At 50.1% G+C, this 24,466-nt stretch overlaps 1 protein-coding gene across 4 annotated transcripts in view; it reads left to right on the top strand.

Annotated features, from left to right (window-relative positions):
• PPARD (peroxisome proliferator activated receptor delta) overlaps nucleotides 1-24,466 on the top strand; it is an 85,674-nt gene that overhangs the window by 7,226 nt on the left and 53,982 nt on the right. Inside the window, exon 3 of one of the 4 annotated variants that reach the window (XM_070073266.2) lies at nucleotides 125-225. The exons of 2 other annotated variants lie outside the window; for them this stretch is intronic. The gene's annotated coding sequence lies outside the window, so the exon portion shown is untranslated. Of the gene's footprint in view, nucleotides 1-124; nucleotides 226-10,228; nucleotides 10,514-24,466 lie in introns of those variants that run through there. One more of the 4 variants, XM_089332325.1, reaches the window with a different exon arrangement.

The following is a 24,466-nucleotide window of genomic DNA, read 5'->3' as shown; positions in this document are numbered from 1 at the left end:
GGACAGCTAGGTTCTGAGCAGAAGCATCCTGACAATGAGTGTATGAGAAATCCAGGCAGAGATGGCAAGGTCGCTCATGACCCAGCCTTAGAAGTCACCTCATACTCTATTCTCTTGGTCACAGGACTGTCAGAGCAAGAGGAGGACTGTACAAAGGAGTGAACACCAAGAGGAATGAATTCATGGGGAGGGAAGGAGGCTTGTCTGGAGCATCTCTTATGCTAGGTAACTTGCCCGTAGATGGCTACTTCTAGGAGGAAAGTGTGTCTTCTCACAGTCTCCCTGGAAACCACTGTTAGGAAATTCCTGATAGGTTGATAGAGGACATGGAAAGTGCACTCTTCTAGGGGGAGCCATCAGTGGTTTTGGAACAAGAAAAGAAGGTGTTACTATTTGCAAAAAGGTGATTGAGTGCAGAGAATTGATGGTGGTGACTGATGGCAGCAGAGAGAAGGGGTAGGAAACTGGTGTAAGGAAGCTCTGCCTCACGTTAGATCCGAGTTCTCTCGCTGCAGTTACATGCATTGATTTTGACCTGTCAGTTACTCTGATTGAATACCCTCTAACTCCAACCCCATTTAGTGCTGTTGATACACAGGAGAGATTAATTAAAGGATTTGCAAAAGGTAAAGTCAACTAAATTTAGGTTTTTATTTATTTATTTATTTAGAAAGATTTATTTATTTGAAAGGTAGAGTTACAACAAGAGGGAGAAAGAGGTCGTGTGGCTGGGGCTGAGCCAGGCTTAAACCAGGAGCCTTGTACTTGGGCCATCCTCTGCTGCTTTCCCACATGCATTAGCAGGGAGCGGAGTTGGAAGTGGAGCAGCTGGGATATGAACCAGTGCCCATATGGGATGCTGGCATTGCAAGTGGTGTCTTAACCTGGTATGCTGCAACACTGGCCCCTAAATTTAGTTTTTATTGTCAAGGCGCATAAAAAATTAAGTATAATTTGTTCAGAAATGACGAGCAGGAAAGATAAAGTTTATGTAACAGTACTGACCATGTTTCACATGGAGGAGGACGTGTTAGAGGTTGGTGGGGCTAGGGCCCCAGGGCAACAAGAAGGGAGGCAAGGCTGGCAAACAGCAAAGAGAATTTGAAGGGGGACGGGGTTGGAGAAGCTGAGAGAAGGGTCTGTGCACGGCTCCTTCTGCACTTCGTGGGGGCCCTGGCTTCTGGGTTTCAGCCCCTCCTGCCCCTGCCTTCTCTCTGTAGCTCTTTGCTGTCTGTGGAGAGACCTGAGAGGAGTCGGCAGAGGGAAGACCTGGGTGTGACTCTCAGCTCTTGTGTTCACTGGCTGTTGAGATGTGGGTTTGTGACTTAATGTCCGAGCCTTCATTTCTTCTCTGTAATGAACCTCAGTGAATGCCGTCTCGTCCCCTCTGTGTGGAGCTGGTGAGCTCAGGGGGCCGGCCTCTGTTCAGCAGCTCCTGGCACTCCGGGCAGTGGCCTGCTTCTCCTTACCAGCCCGGTCTTCACTGCCTAGCTCGTACCCAGCCTTGGAGTCACGTCAGCAGTGCTCCTGAGACCGCTGCTGAGTTCTCCCCAGTTCACCGGGACACAGGTTTGAGAGTTACCTCAAAAGAACAGGAGGTGGAAGGGAGGCTCCCAGGTATTCCAGGAGAACCAGCTCGGGCTTCCGCTGCTTTCCGTAGCATGGTTCTAATAGGTGTCCAGAGATGGAGTCCCACTGCTTTCATTTGTGATCTGCTCTAACCCTTTGATCCTTATCACTGCTTTTGGCACTTCCTCATCGAAGAGTTGTGACCTCAGAGTTACTTGGCTGCTGCCCCACCGAAAGTACAAAGCCACTTGCTCTCCCAACTGGCAGAATTCATTGAACAGGCCGCCTCACAGACCCGCAGAACCCAGAGCTCTGCACACCATCCCCTTTTCCAAACAAGCCAGTAAAATGGGCTTGCCCTCAGTTTCCCTTAATTGTCTAAACCATAACTGCCGCACGTTGCATTTCCTCTAGTACAGTCTCCTGGCCCAGCGCCACAGGTGTCCTGGGCAAGGTTGCTGTCTGTGTGTGGGTTTCTTGTGTATTATGAGATATTTAGCAACATCCTGGCTTCTGCCTACGTGATGCCAGTAACGGTGAGACCCAGGAATGTCTGCACGCATTGCCGGAGGCCGCCAAGGCCCCAGACCCCACTTCTGTCCTTTCCCCACTGTGGATGGCTGATCTGGTGCCTGGAGTCCAGCATTACTGGGCGGTTATGGTGCTGTGATCACAGCAGCCTGCCTCTCCCAGTCTGATGGGTTCTGGATCCCTCTGCCCCAGGCAGTGCTGGCGAGAGGAAGTTTATCTGCTTTCCTGATCCAGAGCTTGTTCACCAGGCTCCCTCACTTTATGAGGCTCCCTCACTTGTAGATTCAGGACGGTGCAGAGCTCCAGCTGTGCGCCCCTCACCCCTCAGCACACATCTGGAATGTTCCTCTCCAGCATTTCCGGGGTTCCGGCTGGAAAAGAGAAAACTACCCTTCTTTCCAAGGAAGCCCTTCAAGGCCCAGAGTGTTTAGTTCCGTCAAGTGAATTCTTGACCACCTATTTAAATGGCAAGCAGTTTCAGCAAAAGACCCAGGCCTGGGCATGCTACTGAGACTCTGGGTGTGACACTTACTTCACATAAGGCAGGGATCTGAGTGGTATTTCTTCCAAACTCTTGGAGTTTGCTTCTTTGGTGGTGACCCAAACAGTAACCAGAGCCTCTGGAACCTAAGAATGTTACGTTATGTGACAAAGTGAGCTCTGAACATATGATTAAGTTAAGAGTCTTTCGGGGGGTTATCCTGGCTTATCTGGGTGGACCCTAAATGTAGTTACACAAGTGTCCTTCCTGGGGGGAGGACAGAGTGAGACTTGGCAAAGAAGGAGGCAGCACGGCTGCCCTACTGGCTTTGAAAACAGGGCAGAGGCCAAGAAATGCAAGGGGTGCCCCTCTAGAAGCTCCTGGAGCCCCTGGAGGAAGTGTGGCCCTGCCTGTGTGCTGACTGTAGCAACTTAAAGCTGATTTCAAATCTCTCATCTCTAGAGCTGTTAAGAGGGGAAGCATGTTTTGCTTTAAGCAACTAAGTTTGGGATGATTTGTTATAATGTAACCACAAACTATACAGGGCTTATCTGCCACCAGATTTATTTATTTATCTGAAAGGCAGAGTTACAGAGAGACAGAGCGATCTTCCATCTGCTGGTTCACTCCCCTAAAAGGCCACAGCAGCCAGAGCTGGGCCAGGCCGAGCCAGGAGCCAGGAACTCCATCACGGTCTCCCACAGGGGAGCACTTGGGCCGTCCTTCGCTGCTTTCCTAGGCGCATTATCAGGGAGCTGGATTGGAAAGTGGAGCAGCCAGGGCTTGAACTGGCACTCATATGGGATACATGTGGCAGGTTAACCCACTGTGCTACAATACCAGCTCCCTTTTAAAAATTTTTCAATGTCTATTTATTTATTTGAATTGCAGAGTGAAAGAGAGGGAGCAACATAGAGAAATCTTCCATCTGCAGGTTTTATTCCCCGTTGGCTACAGTAACTGAGTCTCTGCCAGGCTGAAGCCACGAGGCAGGATCTCTGCTGGTTTTCCTGTGTGATGTCAGGGACCCAAGTACTTGGGCCAGTGTCCGCTGCCTTTCCAGGCACATTAGCAGAAAGCTGGGTTGGAAGTGGAACAGCTGGGATTTGAACTGGCTCTCCTGTGTGGGCCACTGGCGTTACATGTGGCGGCTTAACCCGCTGAGCCACAGCACTGGCCCCTGATGCTTGTTCTTATTTTAAAGCAACCCTTTCATGGGACTTGGAGAATGTCTGCCCAGCCTCAGATGTTTTCTAGTATTTGAGACATTCTGCACATTGCGGGAACCCTTTGGGGAGGCCTTAGGAGCAAAAGAGAAGGGCTTGGTTGATATCTGATCCCTGCTTTTGGAATTCTCCCCACACCTTTAATCAGGTTAGTAATAAAGGATTTCTTTCAGGCCAGGATGAGTTACAGTCTGATTCTCATTCCATTTTCCCCTCTGCTCCTCTTCCTTCCATTCACTGAACAAATATTTATTGAGTGCTTCCTGTTTGCTGGGTACTATTCCTAGGCACTGGGGATGATGGAGTAAACCAAATAAAAATCTCCTCCCTAATGGTGGCTGGAGTGAGGGGAGGGGAGGGAGCCAGAGTGAAGTCAGCCACATGTCAGATGGTGATGAATGCTATGTAGAAAAATAAGGCAGGAACAGAGGGGTGCTGGCAGTTTTAAACAGATGGCCAGAGGAGGGCCTCACTGACGAGGTGGTATTTAAGCTGGGAGGAGGAGGTTGAGCACTGTGGGAAGAACCTCACAGGCAGAGGGAAAGCAAACAGGGATGCTCCTTGCCCTGTGATGGCGTTCTGTCCCGAGAGGCCCATTGCAAGTTGCAAGTGCATAGATTGAAAACCCACGTCGTTCCTCCTAACCTGCCGAGCCTCGCAGTTGCCACACGGCACACTGCAGTGTCAGAGGTTTCCCCATGGGGCTGCCGCCACCCAGCATTGCCACGCGCGAACACGTCCAAATCCAACACCCCAAGTCCTGTGTCTCCTCAGCGGGTGTTGCTCTCACACTCTCGTAAATCTCAAGTCCCAGGTCGAACCCTCGTAAGACTGGGAGCGCCGGCGCTAAGGCTCTGAGGTGGAGCCAGCCGGTGTGTGTGAGGAGGCGGCCGCTGGCTGGAGCAGGCGGGGGGAGCAGAGGAGGAGGTGAAGTGGGAGATGGGATGGGCCCTGAAGTCCTGTAAAACCTCTTACTGCACTTGGCCCTTTGCCATTCCCCCTGCCTACCCCTCCTCATGACCCTCTCGGTCTTTGTGCCTGTGTCTCTCATTTCTTCGCTGTGGACTCTGTCACGTCACAGCTAGGGAATACCAGCAGGGAAACCTCGTCAATCCCAGCTGTCAGAAGGGGGAAAATGAGCAGCTTCCTGTTTCTCAACTCTAAGAGCAGTTCCACCGGCAGTGTTGGTGCAGGGCTGACGCCGGGAAGCGCAGGTTGGCTGGCGTGCTGGTTTCTGGGGATCTTCACTTCCGTCACCCACCGCAGCCCCATGAGGAAGTCCAGGCCCTGAGCCACCTCCTTCTCCACCTCCCATCCCTCCCATCCCACCCAGTGCAGGGCCCACGGGTGCCCACCTGAAATGCTGTCCTAGCCCCTTGCCTATGGGACAGCACCAGGGTCTGCCTTCTTGCTGCCATTCCGCCAGGGTGGCCGGGGCCAGTGCTGCTGCACACGCTGGTTGTGGCCTGGGCCCTTGGCACTCACAGTCCCTTCCTGTGCCTGAGCACTGCAGGGCTCGGCCTCCTCAGCCTCAATAGGTGACCGCGTTCCCACTCACCCTTTCCCCCTCCTGTTCCCAGAGGTGCCAGAAAGCCTCTGTCAGTGCCCGGTGCCCAGTGCAGCCCCTCACCAAACCCTGGTCCTCTTAGTGTTGCCTGGGTTTCTAAGAATCACATCCCCAAGGTCAAGTAAGCCCAGGTTGAAAAGTCACTCTCAAGGGTGGGCGATTGGCCCGGTGGTTGACCCTGATTCAGGTGCCTGCCTTCCACATTGGAGGATCTGGCCTTACCTCCTGGCTCTGGCTGTGATTCCAGCTTCCTGCTAATGCAGACCCTGGGAGGCAGTGGGGATGGCCAAAACGACTGGGTGAGATACACGGATTCCATTCCATTCTCACCTCCTGGCTTTGACCTCAGCCTAGCTCTGGCTGATGCATGCATTTGGGGAGTGAACTAACTGTCTCTCTGACTCTCAAATAAATAATAATAAAAAAAAAAACATTTATTTATCTGAAAGATTTACAGAGAGAAAGAGATTTTCCATCCTCTGGTTCACTTCCCAGATGGCCATAATGACCAGAACTGGGACAGACTGGAGCCAGGAGCTTCTTCCAGGTCTCCCATGTGGGTGGCAGGGGCCCAAACACTTGGGTTGTGCGCTGCTGCTTTTCCCAGACCATTAACAGGGAGCTGGATAGGAAGTAGAGCATCTGGAACACAAACCAGCACCCATATGGGATGCAGGCATTGCAGGTGCCAGATTTACCCATTACTCCACAATGCTGGCCCCTCCTCAAATAAATAAATTTTTAAAAATTATGGGGCCGGCTCCGTGGCTCAGTAGGTTAATCCTCTGCCTGTGGAGCCGGCATCCCATATGGGCACCAGTTCTAGTCCTGGCTGCCCCTCTTCCAATCCAGCTCTGCTGTGGCCTGGGAAAGCAGTAGAAGATGGCCAAGTCCTTGGGCCCCTGCACCCACATGGGAGACCAGGAAGAATTACATGACTCCTGGGTTCGGATCGATGCAGCTCCAGCTATTGTGGCCATCTGAAGAGTGAACCAATGGAAAGAAGACCTTTCTCTCTGTCTCTCCCTCTCACTCTGTAACTCTACCTCTCAAATAAATAAATAAATATTTTTAAAAAATTAAAGGAAAGGGGTCAGTGCTGTGGTGTAGCGGGTGAGGCTGCCACCTGCAGCACCAGCATCCCATATGGGCAACGGTTTTAGTCCTGGCTGCTTCACTTCCAATCCAGGTCTCTGCTATGGTCTGGGAAAGCAGTATATAATGGCCCAAGTCCTTGGGCCTCTGAACCTGTGTGGGAGACCTGGAGGAAGCTCCTGGTTCCTGGCTTCAGATTGGCACAGCTCCAGCCATTGTGGCCATCTGGGGAGTGAACCAGCTTATGGAAGACCTCTCTTTCTCTTTCTCTCTCCCCCTCTCCCTCTGTGTCTCTGTCTCTGTGACTCTGCTTTCAAATAAAGAAATAAATCTTTTTAAAAAGTTAAATGAAGGAAAGGGTAGGTGTTTGGCATAACAGTTAAGATGCTGCTTAGGAGACTGGATCCCATGCCAGAGTGCCTGAGTTTGAGTCTCAGCTCTGCTCCTGATTCCAGCTTCCTGCTGATACACATACGGGGAGGCAGCAGGTGATGACTCAAGTCCCTGCCACCATGTGGGAGACTTGGATTGTGTTCCAGGCTCCCAGCTTTAGCTTGGCCTAGCCCTAGCTGTTGCACGCATTTGGGGAATAAACCAACAAATGAAAGGTTGCTCACTCTGTCTCTCTCTGTATCTGCACCTTTCACATAAAATAAGTTGAAATTTTTTAAAAAGTCAAGTCACTCTCTTTGACAACTGTGGTGCTCTGGCACCTTTCCTCAGTGCCAGTCTGTCAGTAGTCCATCGTATGCCCTGTGGTTCCTTGTGGAAGCACATAGTTAAACCCTCTGTGTCTGTGTCCCTAATGTTATAACACCTGCTTTAAATAGTAGGACCAAAACTGGCTGTCTTGTCCTTGAAAAGTTAGAAATCATTGTTAATAAACAAATTGGCTAATGATCATTTCTTTTTTTATTTTTATTTTATTTTATTTTTTTTGACAGGCAGAGTGGACAGTGAGAGAGAGAGAGAGAGACAGAGAGAAAGATCTTCCTTTTGCCATTGGTTCACCCTCCAATGGCCGCTGCGGCCAGCGCATCGCGCTGATCCGAAGGCAGGAGCCAGGTGCTTCTCCTGGTTTCCCATGGGGTGCAGGGCCCAAGCACCTGGGCCATCCTCCACTGCACTCCCTGGCCACAGCAGAGAGCTGGCCTGGAAGAGGGGCAACCGGGACAGAATCCGGCGCCCCGACCAGGACTAGAACCCGGGGGTGCCGGTGCCGCAGGCAGAGGATTAGCCTAGTGAGGCACAGCACCAGCTGCTAATAATCATTTCTATCTCCCAAGTGAAAATCACTCTCAATCCACCATATTTATTTCTGTAGCAGTGTGTTTCCCTGTGATTTTTTTTTCCTTTTGACATCTATCTTGCCACTATAGTGTATTTACAGCGCATCGCTTAGAGTTTGATTTTCATCTCCCTGTCTTCTGGACCATTCCCTTGCCCAGGCTGTTTGCAGCCAACCCTGTGGTAGCCTTGTCTTCTGCCTCACTAACAGGACCAGGACCAGCTTTTTTCTTTTTTCTTTCTTTTTAAGTCTTTCATGATTTTATTTGATAAGGCAGTTACAGAGAGAGAGAAAGAGATATTTTCTACCCTCTAGTTTACCACTCAGTAATGACTGGTGCTAGGCAAGGCTAAAGTCAGGAGCCAAGAATTCCATCCATGTCTCCCATGTAGGTGCAGGGGCCCAAGGACTTGGGCCATCTTCCACTGCCTTCCCAGGTACATCAGCAGGGAGCTGGATCAGAAGCAGAGCAGCCAGGACTAGACCTGGCACTCATGGCATGCCGATGTTGTGGGTGGTAGCTTAACCCACTGTGCCACAACATTGGCCCTGGACCATCTGGTTTCTTTTTGGTTGGTTTTTGTTTTTCTGATTAAGTTATTTACTTGAAAGGCAGAGTTACAGAGTGAAGGAGGAATGGAGAGAAAGAGAATTTTCCATCTGCTAGTTCATTCCCCAAATGACTGCAATAGCCAGGGCTGGGCCAGGCTGAAGCCAGGAGCCAGGAGCTTCTTCCAGGTCACCCATGTAGGTGGCAAGGGACCAAGCACTTTGGCCATGCTCTGATGCTTTCCAGGTGCATTAGAAGGGAATCAGATTGGAAGTGATATAGCTGGACTTGAACTGGTGCCCATTTGGGATGCTGGCACTGCAGGTGGTGGCTTAACCCACTGTGCCACAGTGCTGGCCCCAACCCTCTGGTTTTGATTCACTTTTGTACCCAACTTTGGGCATGCTGAATGTGATCTGGGAGCACCTTTCCAGAGCTGGTTCCCGTGCACCTGAAGCTCCTGCCTGGGTGCTACTTTCCTGTGGACTGTAGTCTGTCTTTTCCCCCACTTTCTTCTTCCTACAGAGACCTGCAGCACACAGTCACATCCTCTTTCCTGATAGGGTTCATTAGCCATGGTCGAAGACCATCTCCCTAGAAATTGGCCCTCAAAGTGCTCTGCAAAGAGATGCTCATCAAGCACTTCCCAGGTGAAAGGGCAACTAGATCTAGATGGCCTCCTTGCATAGAGTGGTTATCACAGAGTTGTCACGCGTTCTAGGCTTTGCTCTTGGCCTACATCTAACTCCCTTTCCGTTGCAGAGCTAGTAGATACCCAGCAACTGTCTGAGTCGAATGTGGCTCCCAGTGTTGAATGCACTGTGCTGATCTCTCCACATCCATCACTTTGTGTAACCCACGTTGCAATCCCAGGAGGTAGGGGAATTGTACTCCTCTTACAGACAAGAATACTGGGGTTCAGACTGGTTAGGAAAATTGCTTGAAGTTACACAGCTAGTAAGTGGCAGAGCTGGGTTTGAAATCGAGCAATTAAATCCATGTCTTTGATCCCTGTGGAGCTGGGCCTCCAAAGAAGGATGATTGGCTGCATCTAGTCGTTCCAGTTTGGAAAGCATCTGCTCAACTGGCCAGACTGGTCCTGGCTGCAGAGAACAGCGGAGTCTCTTGCTAGTCACTGGTCAGAAGCAGACTTCTGCCGGCCTCGAGGCCCCCTGCAGAGTCTCATTCCAGGTCAGTGCGCAAAGGAGGCCCTGAGAATGGTCATGCTCCCTGGCTCCTGGCTCTGCTCCAAGGCAGTGAGTAGCTCCCTGGAGCTAGAAGGAAATGACCCACCAGATGGTGGGCTAGGCATGCAGGGTGGGAGGTACTCTCTCCTCGAAGGGATTAATCAGCAGCTTTCAGTCTGGTGGGGGAAGGAGGAGGAGAAGCTGAACAGATGTGCACATCTGGAGAGGAAGGAGGAAGGCAAATTGGCTTTACTCTGATTATCCCTCAGGCCAGGCCTTAGCCCATGGATAAACTCCTGCCCCGTCATACCAGCCTGTGAGGTGTGGGTGTTGGTATTTCATTTTACAGATGAGGCGTAGAATCAGAGGTCAAACAGCCCGCCCATGCCACAGAGCTGACAAGCGACAAGATTAGAGTTTGAGCCCTTTGGAGTCTCTGTTCTTCTCGCTTCAGTAACTCTGCTCTTCCTACTGATGTCACCCTGGCTTGGGCTTTCCAGGTGTGTGTGAATGTGTGCAAGTGTGTACGTGTGGGCTCACGGCCAGAGGCTGAGAGGCAGTCCAGCCTCTTGGTTCCTGCCCCTCTGCAGCACAGGCCCTGCCCAGACCAGCAGAACTTGTGGTGCTCCCACCAGTGGGGCCTTATGTTTTCTCCTTTCCTACAGCCTGCCATGCCTGGGGTATTTTTAGAGGGCCTTTTCTATTTCTGTTCCCATTTCCTGGCCTGGAGGCAGGGGTGGCATTGGGAATCAGAAGAGGCAGCAGAGGTGGCATTTCAGCGATGGCCTTGGCTGGTCTCTGGGGACTTTGCCCACCTACCTGTCTTGCTGGCCCCTCAGGCCAGCTGTACGCCCAGGGGGACCCTGGAGCTCCAATAGCCAGAGGCTGGGAGAGCAGATGAGAGTGAGGGACAGCCTACTCCTCGTTTCTTGAGCCTCTGGGAGGGGAATGCACTTTCCCCTGGAGCACAGGGAGGGGCATGGGCACTCTGTGACTGCAGCTCACACTCGTCTCCCAAGGTAAGAACTTTTCTTTTTACTGGTTGTTAGCAGAGGCTGGGGAGATAGAGGAGAGAGACAAATGAGGAATGGTTATTTCATTTTATTAGAGAGAGGGAGAGAGAAAGTGACCAATCGATCTCCCAAATGTCTGCAACAGTCAGGCCAAAGGCAGGAACCCAGAACTCCATCTGGGTCTCCTGTGTGGGTGGCGGGGTCCAAGTGTGTGATCCACCTCTTGCTGCCTCCCGGGATGCACAATAACAGAAAGCTGGAGTTGGAAGCAGAGAAGGGACAGGACCCAGGGATTCTGATAAGGGATCCGGGTGTCCCAAGTGGCATCTTAGCCCCTGCTCCAGACTCCTGCCCCAGGGGAGGAACTTTGAGGGAATGTGGGGCTGTGTTTGAGAGCTAGACTGTGTGGGACTAAATTCTGGCTCCGCCAGTTTCTAGCTGAGTGGCCTTGAGCTAGTCACTTGAGCGCTCCGTGGGTGACCCTGTACCCCCCAGGATTAAATGAGCTCAGAGCATTTGTGTAGTGCTGACTGCTTTGTTAGTGGGTTTCTGGCCCCTAAGTGGATGCCAGTTAGTGCTGCTTTGCCAGAACAGGACTTTAAGACTTTGTCTCTGTCTTTGCATCTGAATGCTGGTTTGAGTGCGTATTAACTTGAGTATAGTGACAGCTGCCAGCTGTCAGCCCCTCCCTGGGCCCTGGAAGAGGCAGGGAGGTGTGGTGAGAACTCTCCCAGCCCCATTTCTCCTTTTGCACCATGCTGAAGTTCTGCCCTTTGGATGTGAGTGAGAGGTTGGGGCCTATGCACCGTAGGTACAGGTGATTCTGGGCACTGGGCACTAGGCGACAGAGGAGCGGCTTGCCACCTTCAGCTGTTTATCCAGCCAGTAGCAAACGGTGAAGGACGCCTTCCGAAAGTTCTAATTGGGAGCTTAGAAATGAATGAGATGCCACCAATGCTTGGACAGTAGGAATTCAGGAAACACTCTTTAGGCTCTGGAGCTGGTGCTCAGTTTCCAGCTGAGTGGCATCAGGTGGATCTCTTGATCCCTCCATGAGGGTGTTTTTAAATTTATTTTAAAATAGTTTGATTATAGAGTAGTCACTCACTGTAGACCATCAGAAAGTGCAGGCAAGCACGAAGCAGACAATCAGGCACACCTTACCACACATAACCGCTGTGCTTCAGTCTGTACTGCTTTCACGGTGTATACACCACGTTTTTTTAATTTCTCTTTTTCAAAAAGAGGATATTATTTCACATTCAGTCTTGTGACCTGCCTCTCTCACTTTTTGGGTGATTTCATCATGCCTCTGTTTGCCCTCTGACGTCCCTTCCTCTTTGCGGGAAAGACACTTGGCCCAAAGGGAGGCCCTCTGATTGTTCCTTGGTGACGCTGCCCAAAGGGCAGAGGGCCTCTCCCCTCCCTGCTGGCCCTGCTTAGCCTTCCCGTGCTTTTCTCCTTCCACACAAATCCAGAAAAGCAGTTTGAAGGTTTCCTCCCGTGGCTTTTAAGGAGAAATCAATCAGGAACTCAGAAAAACAGGTGTCCAGGCCGGCGCCGCGGCTCACTAGGCTAATCCTCCGCCTAGCGGCGCCGGCACACCGGGTTCTAGTCCCGGTCGGGGCGCCGGATTCTGTCCCGGTAGCCCCTCTTCCAGGCCAGCCCTCTGCTGTGGCCAGGGAGTGCAGTGGAGGATGGCCCAGGTGCTTGGGCCCTGCACCCCATGGGAGACCAGGAAAAGCACCTGGCTCCTGGCTCCTGCCATCGATCAGCGCGCTGCGCCGGCCGCAGCGCGCCGGCCGCGGCGGCCATTGGAGGGTGAACCAACGGCAAAGGAAGACCTTTCTCTCTGTCTCTCTCTCTCACTGTCCACTCTGCCTGTCAAAATAAAAAAAAAAAATAATAATAATAATAAAAAAAAAAAAAAAAAGAAAGAAAAACAGGTGTCCAGAGAGCTGGGAGGGGTGGTGCCTGGGCTGGGGGTGGGGCTTGGGAAGAGGGACAGACAGGAGGGCTAGGGCCCTGCTTTGTCTTGAATCAGTGAGAAGAAACCTGGCGCTACAGGTTGGGGTTGGGACAGTGTGGGCAGCAGCTGGCTGCGGGATTTCTTGCTAAGGCAGAAAGCAAACTGACCAGGAAGAGGCCTGGAGAATAAGGGGCCCAGAGATGAGCCAGAAATGGGAGAATTTGTGCCTCCACGGGACCTGCTCCTTCACTTGGGCCCTGCTATTTCCGGGGTCCTTGCAGAGAGGTTCGTTGTCCTTTCCCTGGTCTGCCTTCCCCACCAGGCAGTGCCCGGGCCAAGTCTGGTGTATTCGGCTACTGTGCCAGTGACACCCATGTGGCAGCGGCTGCACAGCTGCTTGGAGCCTCCCTGGGCCATGGGTGGGAATCGGAACACAGTAGTCTGGTGAGGGGAAGATGTCCTGTGCATCCCACAGCCGTAGCTCAGATTCCATCCCAGAAAAGCAGCTTGGAGCCAGGGAGAAAACTGGAGCTGAAGTACTTTGTGGGGAACAAAGCTAGGCCTCTCCTGCATGTCCTGCAGATTAAAGGGGGTCCCTAGCAGTAGGCCAGGAGAAGGCCGGGTGAGCCTGTTTTCCAGAGGGAGAGCTGGCATGTCAGGTTTTTCTGGGCCCTTTGGCCTGTGCACAGATTGGGCCAGGAATTCACTATGCGTGAGAGCAGGCTGATTTCCATAAGGTGTGTGTTCCTGTGGGCCTGTCTGGATCATGCTTGTTCCCCCGTGATCCCAGGCCTGATGAGCCCTGGCAGATACCCTCCAAGCTGCAGGGAGGAAGGCTTCCTGTATGTCCCCTTAAAAGGGGAGCCTGCACCACCCTCTACCATCCTCCACTCCTGAGCTATAATTAAGTTCCCATGTGAAACCATATCCCTCAGCCGACACACGCCTGTAACCGCAGCCCTGGTCATTGGGCAGCTCATCTGGGGTGACTTCTGGGGCTGGCAGTTTGGCCTCCAGATGGTCTCGGATGGGTCTGAGTAAATGGTGCCAGGAAAGGCAGGGCCGGCGAAGCAGTGGCCAACCCTTGCCCAAGAGTCAGAGGGTAGGAAGTCCTGGGGGAGATGAAGGGTAGGTGAGTGACAGAATGTCAGGGGACACAGATGTAGAGGGGACACACAGCCTTGTGAGGCTGGAGGACATGGACAGGGACAAGCTTCTGTGTCACTGAGCAACAGGTAGAATCTGAACTGTTTGTTTCATAGTCTGTGTATTTTTGTAGCATTTTAAAATTAAGATATATGGGCCCATTGTTGTGGCATAGGGGTTTAAGCTGCTGCTCACGATGCCAGCATCCCATATGTCTCTGGTTTGAGTCCTAGATGTTCCACTTCTAATCCAGCTCCCTGTAAAAGTGCCCAGGAAAGCAGAAGAAGTTCTTGATTCCCTGTACCCATGTGGGAGACCCAGAAAAAGCTCCTGGCTCCTAGTTCAGCCTGGTATAGCCATTTGGGGAGTGAATCAGTGGATGGGAGATTTCTCTCTCTCTCTGTAACTCTGCCCTGCACATAAATAAAATAAATTTTTTTTTTTAAGATTTGATTTATTTGAGAGATACAGTTATGGACAGAGAGAGGGAGAGACAGAAAGAAAGGTCTTCTATCCCCTGATTCACTCCCCAAATGGCCACAACTGCTGGAGCTGGGTCAATCTGAAGCCAGGGGCCAGGAGTTTCTTCCTGGTCTCCCAGGCTGGTGCAGGGGCCCAAACATTTGGGCCATCTTCTACTGCTTTCCCTCACCATAGCAGGGAGCTGGATCAGAAGAAGAGCATCTGGGACTCAAACTGGCTCACAGATGAGATGCTGGCACCACAGGTGAAGGCTTAGACTACTTAATTAATATTTATTTCATAAATTTTAAACAAATAGTTTGTTTTTTAAAAAGATTTATTTATTTATTTGAAAGCTACAGAGAGAGAGAGAGAGAAAGAGGTCTTCCATCCCCTGGTTCACTCCCTAAATGGCCACAACAGCCAATCCAAAGCCAGGAGCTTCTTCCAGTTCCCCATGTGGGTCTGGGGCCCAAGGACTTGGGCCATCTTCTACTGGTTTCTCCATAGTGGAGCAGCCTGGACTCAAACTGGCTGCCATGTGGGATGCTGGCACTGCAGGTGGCAGCTTTACCTGCTACACCACAGTGCTGGCCCCAGTTCATACTTCTTTTTAAAGTCGATTGACTTTTTATTTTTTTTATCATGGTAAGATATATATGTAACATAAAAGTTTCCATTTTAGCATTTTAAATTTTTATTTATTTATTTACTAGACAAGCATAGCTCCTATCCGTGCGTTTATTCCCCAAATGCCAGCAATGGCCAGAGCTGAGCTGAGGCCAGGTCTCCCATGTCACTGGCAGAAACCTAATTACTTGAGCCATCACTGGTGCCTCTTGGGGTCCATATTAGCAGGAAGCTGGAGTCAGGAGCTGGAGCCAGATAGCAAGCCCTAATGTGGTACTCTAACATAGACATGTGTGTCCTAACAAGCCTCTACTAGACAAAATGCCCAGCTTCATTTTAACCATTTTTAAAATTAGTGTACTTCAGTGGCATTTAGATACATTGTTGTGCAGCATCACATTACTACTGTCCATCTTCAAAATCTTTTTTATAGTTACAAAATTGAAACTCTGCACCTACTGGAAGATACCTCCTACTCCTCTCTTCCTGGTCCCTGCCAGTCACTGTCCTACAGTCTGTTCCTTTGACTACTATGAGTACCTCATACAAATGAATGTCATAGTATTTGTCTTTTTGTGATTGGCTTATTACACTTGATGTCCAGGATCATCCATGTTGTAGCATGTATCAGAATTTTCTTTTCTTTTTTTTTAAAGATTTCTTTATTTGTAAAAGTCTATAGCACATCAGAGAGGGGGCAGGGGGTTAAAGTGAGAAAGACAGAGAAATCTTCTATTTGCTGGTTTACTCTCCAAATGGCCACACCAGCCAAGACTGGGCCAGGCTGAAGCCAGGAGCCAAGAACTGCTTTTGGGTTTCCCATATGAGTGTCAGGGACCCAGGCACTTGGGCCATCTGCTGCTGCCTTCCCAGGTGCATTAGCAGAGAGCTGGATCAGAAGCAGAGCAACTGGCATTCAAGCCATATCCCTGATACAGGATGCTGCTTAACCTGCTTTACCACAATGATGCCTGCCCCAGAATTTTCTTTTTAAGGCAGAATAATGTTCTCTTGTATGTATACACCACATTTTGTTTATCTGTTCATCCATCAGTGGATACTTGAATTGTTTTGATGTTACAGCTGTTGCTGCTATAAACATGTGTGTACAAATATCTGCTGATATCCATGGTTTCAATTCTTTTGGGTATATACCCAAAAGCAGAATTACGGGATCATACGATAACTCTATTTTTAATTTTTTGAGAAAGTGCCGTGTTTTCCATAGTGGCAGCTTGATTTTGCATTCCTACCAGCAGTGCACAAAGAATTCCCATGCCCTCTTCACTCTGGATTGATAGATTGATTGAGTATAGAATCCTTAAAAATTTGAGGTCACTGCTCCATGCTTTGCTAAGAAAAATGTAGTTGTATTCTAAGTCCTTTGAAAATAATTTTTTTTTCTGAAAAAATGGGAAACATTTTCCATACTCTTTAAGCTGAGACATATCACTAGGATTTGGCTGGCTATTTATTTGTCTTCTTTCCTTACTCCCATTTGGCCCTAGTAATCGAGAGCCAGGTTGGGAACCCAGAGCTATGCAGCTTGGACCCAGGGCTCTTCTGCCTGTCCACACTGCAGACCTGTCTGCTTCTAACTCCTGTACGCTGCTCAGTGTGCTAGCTCCTGTGTGTTGTGTGTGTGTTGGAGGGAGCTGGTTTTTCTTTTGTGCACTGGAAGAGGAAGCTGCACTAATCACCCCCTTTTCACGTGTTAACATCCAAGAACACTGGGCCTGAGAGACCCTTCCAAAATAGGCTCTGCCCTGGGGGTTTGCTAGCTGCCCCAGGCTTCCTCAGTGATTACCAGGCACACATGGCATTTCTCTGTGGAGTTTCCCTCTGCACTTGGTGGGCCTTTGATCCACAGCGCTGCCTGCGTGGGTCACTCGGAGCATTGCAGCCAGATGAGCAGGCTGGCCCTGTTTCCAGTTGTCCCAGATGGATTCTAGTCCCGTGATTCCAGAGTGGCTCAGCTGGCGTATTCACCAGGGAGTTTGGGAGAAAATGTAGATTCCTTGGCCTGGCTTCAGGCCTGTTGAATTAGAGTTTCCAGGGATAGAGTCCAGGAATCTGTATTTGAAAGCAGTCTAGTTGGCGAGCTCCTGACTTCCAGTCAGTGACATCCTGGGTGGCACCCTCTTTCAGCCATGTCATCTCAGGAAGATACCTTTGAAGTTGCCCATTGTGGGAGAGTTGGATCGGGCTGGGGAGCCTCACCCTTCACCACCACAGTGGCACTCCTGAAAGCACCCAGGAAGTTTCTGGCAGAATCTGCTGCTATCTTTGAAATTCTTTTGCATTCTTTGATGTATGTTGCTGTTACAGTGGCTGCTGGTTTTCTTTTAAAGTGTTTGCAGCCATGGGGCCGGCACTGTAGCATAGTAGGTTAAGCCTCCATCTGTGGTGTTGGCATCCCAATTGGGCACTGGTTCGAGTCCTGGCTGCTCCACTTCTGATCCAGCTCCCTCTAAGGGCCTAGGAAAGCAGTGGAAGATGGCCCAAGTCCTTGGGCCCCTGCACCCACCTGGGAGACACAGAAGAAGCTCCTGGCTCCTGGCTTCAGATCGGCCCAGCTCCGGCCATTGTGGCCATTTGGGGAGTGAACCAATGGAAGGAAGACCTCTCCTTCTTCTATCCCTCTCTCTGTCTATAACTCTGCCTTTCAAATAAACAAATAAATCTTTAAAAAAAAATAAAAATAAAGTGTTGGCAGCCTGAGGTAGCTCTTTTAGTGGCCAACAGACCCTCCCTATCTTGGACTCACTTGGTCTGATTTATCTGGAATACGAAATTTCTCTACTTTGCTGTCTGATTGGTGTCTTTGGTGTGAAGAATATGACAGCCCTAGGGATATTCAAGGAAGCACAGCAATCGTACTTGAAGGAGAGAGAGAATGAATCTTCCATTTAATATTCATCCCCAAATGACTGTAACAGCCAGGACTAGGCCAGGCCAAAGTGGTGTCTTAATCCACGGTACCACAACACAGACCCCAACAATTGGACTTTGCTGGTCCTGTGCCTTAGATGTGCATAAGGTACTACTTGTGGGCTGGTGTTGTGACATAGTAGGTAAAGCTGCCACCTGTGATCCTGCATCCCATGTGGCTCCAGTCTGTGTCCACTGCTCTCCTTCTGATCCAGCTCCCTGCTAAAGGCCTGCGAAAAGCAGCAGAAGATGCTTCAAGTGTTTAGACCCCTGCCACCCATGTAGGAGACCCAGCAGAAGCTTTGACTCCTGGCTTTGGCCTGGCCCAGCCCTGGTCTTTGCAGCCAGCTGGGGAATGAACCAGTGGATGGAGAATCTCTTTTCTCTGTGTAACTCAGACTTTCAAATAAATGAATCATGGAAAAAAAAAAAAAAAAAGAAGAAGAAGAAGAAGAAAGAGAGAGAGAGAGATGGAGCCAAGAGCTTTTGGGTCTTCCACATGGGTGGCAGGGGCCTAAGCACTTGGACCATTGTCTGCTTTTCCCAGGCCATTAACAGGGAGCTGGATCAGAAATAGAGCAGCTGGGACACGAACTGGTGCCCATACGGGATGCCAGCATCACAGGCAGTGGCTTTACTTGCTATGCTACAATGGCAGCCCCAAGTACAGGTAGATTTTAAAATCTTGGATAGTTATATATTTATTTTAAATATTTATTTTATTTATTTGAAGGGCAGATTTTAGAGAGAGAACGAGAGAGAGAGAGTACATTCCTCCACCTGCTGGTTCGCTCCCCGCATGGCCATAATGACCAGTGCTCCCACATGAGTGGCAGTGCCCAAGCATCTGGGCCATATTCTGCTGCTTTCTCAAACACATTAGCAGGAACTGGATTGGAAGTGAAGCAACTGGGACTTGAACCCATGCCCATAAGACACGCCAGTGGTATAGGAAGCAGCTTAACCACTGCACCACAACATGGCTCCTGGGTGGTTTCTGTTACCAGTTAAACAGACTGACTGACTTCTACCTTTTAGAATGTCTGGGAAAATACAGAAAAATACAAAGAAGAAAATAAAAATTACCTAGAACTGTCAGGAAATCACCACAGTGACTATTTTGTTGGATGGTCTCCGTACCTTCTTTCCCTCTCACTCTCACACACACCTACCTTCATTTTGGAAATCATATTGATTTCCAAATCAATATTTGATTAAAGAGTCAAATTGTGGTGCTATGTTTTAGCAGCCTTATTGAGAAAAGCTTCATAAAATTCACTGTTTACCACGTACCATTTGATGGTCTTCAGTATTTACAGAGTTGTGTACCCTTCACCATAATGTAGTTTTAGAACATTTTCCTCATCTCCCAAAGAAATCCTGTAACTCGTTAGCAGTCACTCCCCACATACTCCTCCCTCCATCCCACCTCAGCTGGGGCAACCTCTGATCTGCTCACTGTGCCCCACGGTTTTGCCTGTTCTGCACGATTCATATAAATGGAGTCATAGAATATATGGTCTGCTGTGACTTGCTTCTGCCATCAAACATAATTGTGATTTTATTGTATTATTTTGAAACCTGCTAAGGCATTTACATCACCAGTGATTTTAAGATAGTTTTCAAGAATGTGTTTTTAACAGCTGAGCAGTATCTTTTTTTAAAATTAAAGTTTATTCTTTTTATATTTATTTGAAAGGCAGAGCAAAAGAGCGAGAGAATGTGCGCGCGCACGCGTGTGTGTGTGCATGTGTGTGCGTGCGTGCATGAGAGAGAGAGAGAGAGAGAGAGAGATTGATTCCATCTGCTGGTTCAGTCCCCCAGTGCCTTCAACAGGCATGACTGGGCCAGGCCAAAGCCAGGAGTCAAAAACTCCAACTGGGTCTTCCATGTGAGTGGAAAGTTAAAATGCAGAAGTCAGTTTGTTTAACTGAGCCATCTCAGCAGTTTTCCAAGCAGATCTGATGGCAGAGGTAGGACTCCACCCCAGGCACTCTGATATGCGATGCAGGTATCCCAAACAGCAGCTTAACCCACTGCGCCACCGCGGCAGCTCCAGCAGAGCAGTATTCTGTCTTATGAATAGATCTGATCTTGTTTAGTCATTCCCACTGATGGACTTTAGGTTATGTTTCATCTTTTGCTCTTACTTGTGTATTTAATGTTCTCTACTCTTGGAATTGTCTTGTCTGTTGATTTATTGGTTAACTGCCTAGATTAAAAGTTCTTTGAGGGGCCGGTGCTTTGGCGTAGTGGGTAAAGCCACCACCTGCAATGCGGGCATCCCATATGGGCACCAGTTTGAGTCCCAGCTGCTCCTCTTCTGATCCAGCTCTCTGCTATGGCCTGGGAAAGCAGTAGAAGTGACCCAAGTCCTTGGGTCCTTGCACCCATGTGGGAGATCCAGAAGCTCCTGGCTCCTAGCCTCAGTTCAGTGCAGCTCTGGCCGTTGCAGCCATTTGGGGACTGAACCAGTGGATGGAAGACCTCTCTCCCTCTGCCTCTCCTTCTCTCTCTGTGTAACTCTGACTTTCAAATAAATAAATTAATCTTTAAAAAAAAAAGTTCTTTGAGGCAGCTGCTTCATTAACATCGTCTCCCTCACTGCCTGGCATCATTCCAGGCACTTGTAAGTGTTCAGTTTCTTTTGTTTTCTTTTAATATTTATTTATTTACTTGAAATTCAGAATTACAGAGAAAGAAGGAGAAACAGAGATCTTCCATCTGCTATTTTTACTCCCCATATGGCTACAATGGCCAGGGCTGGACCCGGCCGAGGCCAGGAACCAGGAGCTTCATCCAGGTCTCCTACATGGGTGCAGGGACCCAAACGCTTGGGCCATCTTCCACTGCTTTTCCCAGGCCATTATCAGGGATTTGGATCGGAAGTGGAGCAGCTGGTATACAAACTGGCACCTATTTGGGATGCTGACATTGCAGGCAACAGCTTTACTTGGTAGGCCACAACGCTGGCCCCAAGTATTCAGTTTCTAAAATGTGTGTAAGTGTATACTTTTGAATGAGTCAAGATGTAAGGATGTTGATAGATTTTGCCAAATTCCAGAAAGTTACACTAGTTGACCCTCTCCCTATAGTTTGAGGATACCTGGCCTCCTGCCCCTTTGCATCTGGGTTAGTTTATAAAAGAAGTCCTATGATCTTTTGAATTGTAACACTCTGTAACCTGTTAACCAGTCAGTTTGGGAGGAATCACCACTCCTGCCCTGTCTTTGGGCCATGTGGTGGTGTCTGGGAGCTTTAGCCTCCTGGGCCCTGGCTGGTGTTGCATCATTTCCTGTGGCCCTTAGAAAGGCTGTGTGCACCTCCCTGGTGGTGTGGGCATGTCAGGGAGTGAGCAGAGGTGGGTCGGGAAAGTGTGCATAAGATGTTGGTTCTGGCTGATGACTGAAATGCCTTTTGAAGTCATCAGGCGAGATGTCACTGTGGAAGCTGTGTGTCTTCAAAAATAGAAATGAAGAACTGCTTCCAGGAAGTCTGATGCAACCGACCCCGTCTGCCCCCTCAGGGGGTGGTGGGCACCCACATGGCTGGTAAATGCTGCCTGAGTCACCCACTGGCTGCAGTCCTGCTCCTCTCCACACACTTCCTGTCTGGGGAAGCCTGCTCCACGCCCATGACACGAAGCCATCAGAGAGCTGGCCAGGGACGTGGGGCAGGTCTCCCCAGGTCACAGCAGCCGCCTCACGCCAGCAGCTTTCACAGCCATTCTCTGCAAACGCGAGTGGCGGCATGTGTTTTCTCTCTAGATAAGGATGTGGCATGTTCACTTGGGAATTAGAGACTGAGCCGATGGCTGAGGCGGAGCTTTATGGGTTCCCTGTGGTGGGGGCAGTGAAAACCCTGGACGCACCTTCTCCGTCAGCAGCTGGCCGGGCCTCCCTTCTTCCATCTCCTGTGGTTTTCCTGCCACGTTCCCTTGAGCCTGTAGCCTGTCCCTCCGGCCCTCTCAGAAGGTGTCACTCTGTGTGCTTGGTCTCACCTAATTGTTCATTGTTTTATTACCACTTTAGCGCTTACCTGTATGCAAGCTCCTGCTGTATGCCTGGTTCCTTGTTAGACTCTGGAAATGTGCAGAAGCAAGAGTGGCCCCTGATCTGCAGGGGTTAGATGTCTGCTTTCCTTTGGCCTGCATTTCTCTTCCTCTCTGGCTCTGCCTTTTGCTGCCTTGGGTCCTCTTTCTCTTTCCACTGCCTCAGTGTGAGTGTTCTTGGGGCTTCGGTCCTCTCTCTCTGTTTCTCTTACCCTCTCCCTCAACATGCTTGTCCCTTCCCGTGACCATGACCGTCCCCTCATACAGATACCAAACACTACATTCCTCGCCCAGACCAGGTGTCCACCTACTTGCCAGAGTGCTCAGAGCTCCCCCTTCTCTCCCTTCGTTGCAGTCTCCTTTCTGTTCATAATGCATCATTTTCTCAGTTTCCACGAGCTGGCCTGACATCCAGCAGTGTTCCCACTGTTGTGGGTTGGATAGTGGTCCCCCAAAATAGCTGTCTACATCCTATTCCCAGAACCCACGAACCTGGCCTCATCAGGAAAAAAGCTCCCTGTAGGGCTCTTCCATGCTCTGTTGATCTCCCCAAATCAAAGGCCCACCCCCACTGACTCCTAAGTCAGGAGACGTGAAAGGCTATGTGTGATCCTTGGAGGTAGGTCTGGGGTTTGAATCATGATTCTGTCACTCAGCCAAGATCCCTGTTTATTTTTCAAAGATTTATTTTATTTATTTGAAAGACAGAGTTACAGGGAGAAGAAGGGAGTAAGGGAGGGAGGGAGGGATGGAGGGAGGCAGGGAGGGAGAGAGAGAGAGAGAGAAAGAGGTCTTCCATCCACTGGTTCACTCCCCAAATGGCTACAACAGCTGAAGCTGCCCATCCAAAGCCAAGGCTTCCTCTGGGTCTCCCACATGAGTACAGGGGCCCGAGCACTTGGGCCATCCTCCACTGCCTTCCCAGGTACATTAGCAGGGAGTTGGATCAGAAGTGGAGCAGCTGGGACTCGAACTTGTGCCCATATGGGATGCCAGCACTGTAGGCCAGTGCTTTAACCCACTGCACCACAGCACCGGCCCCAGCCGAGGGCCTTTGACAGACTTAGGGAGAAGAGCCTGATGGATTGTTTTGAGGAGTTTATTGCGTAGTGTCTGGCATGGCCATCCAGATCCCTCAGCCTGTAGGTGGAGGATCCCAAGCTCGGACAAGCTTCAGAGCTCTCACCGAAATGCAGCCCCTCCGTTCCGTCATCCTGCAGTAGCTCTCATCAATCCACAGGGCCTCCCCCTACCCTTAAGTTTATTTTCATTTTATTTCAAAGGAAGAGAAACAGACTTTCCATCTTCTGGTTAACTACCCAAATGCCCACAACAGCCAAGACTGGGCCGTAGCAAGCCAGGACCCCAGAATTGCATCCAAGTCTCCCACCAAGCTGACAGGGACACAGTATTTGGGCCATTATCCACTGCCTCACAGGATGGGCATTAGCAAGAAGCTGCACGAGAAGCAGAGAAGCTGGGACTCCAACCAGGCACTCCCGTATGGCTGCAGTCATCCCAAGCAGCATCGCAGCCAGTGTGCCAAACATCTACTCCAGTTTGATCTTTTTAAAAGACTTATTTAGGGGCCAGTGTTGTGGCGTAACAGGTAAAGCCGCCACCTGCAGTGCCAACATCCCATATGGGCGCTGGTTCAAGTCCTGGCTTCTCTACTTCTGATCCAGCTCTCTGCTGTGGCCTGGGAAAGCAGTAGAAGATGGCCCAAGTCCTTGGGTCCCTGCACCCGCATGGGAGACCTGGAAGAAGCTCCTGGCTCTTGGCTTCAGATCAGAGCAGCTCCAGCCGTTGCGGCCAATTGGGGAGTGAACCAGTGGATGGAGGATCTCTCTCTCTCTCTCGCTCTCTCTCTGTGTGTGTGTGTGTGTGTGTGTGTAACTCTGACTTTCAAGTAAATAAATAAATTTTTTTTTGGACAGGCAGAGTTAGACAATGAGAGAGAGAGAGACAGAGAGAAAGGTCTTCCTTTTTCTGTTGGTTCACCCCCCAAATGGCCGCTACAGTCAGCACGCTGCGCTGATCTGAAGCCAGGAGCCAGGTGCTTCCTCCTGGTCTCCCATGCAGGTGCAGGGCCCAAACACTTGGGCCATCCTCCACTGCCTTCCTGGGCCACAGCAGAGAGCTGGACTGGAAGAGGAGCAACCGGGACAAAACCGGCACCCCAACCGGGACTAGAACCTGGAGTACTGGCACCGCAGGCGGAGGATTAGCCTAGTGAGCCATGGTGCCGGCCATAAATAAATCTTAAAAAAAAAAAAAAAAAAAAGACATTTATTTGAGAAGCAGAGAGAGTGAGAGAGCAAGAGAAGGACTGAAAGTGGGTTCCCATCTACTGGTTCACCCCTCAATACCTATGATGGCTGGGCTGAACCAAGGCCAAAACCAGGAGCTAGGAACTCAATCAGGTCTCCTGCTTGGGTGGCAGGAACCCAAATATTTGAGTCATTCATCATGCTGCCTCCCAGGATGTGCATCAGCAGGCAACTGGAGTCAGAAGCTACAGTCAGGAATCAGCTCAGATACGCCCGTGTGGAACACAGTTGTCTTAACTGCTAGATTAAACACCTGCCCCAGGAATTAAGCTTCAGCCTGAGCTTTGGAGAGGACGCAGCATTCAAACCATAGCAACACCTTGTAATTGGGAGAATTAAACTAAAGACCACCTATAAAACATTCAATACATGCCTGACTCTGTGAGGACTTAATAAATGTTAGGTGTCATTATTATAAATGAGCAGCTTTCACCATGCTC

This window comes from Oryctolagus cuniculus, chromosome 5, assembly GCF_051225735.1.
Source record: "Oryctolagus cuniculus isolate XC-2025 breed Fujian yellow rabbit chromosome 5, ASM5122573v1, whole genome shotgun sequence".
Lineage (NCBI taxonomy): Eukaryota > Metazoa > Chordata > Mammalia > Lagomorpha > Leporidae > Oryctolagus > Oryctolagus cuniculus.
The sequence above is the reverse complement of the archived record's forward strand: the minus strand, read 5'-3'. Positions and strand labels throughout refer to the sequence as shown.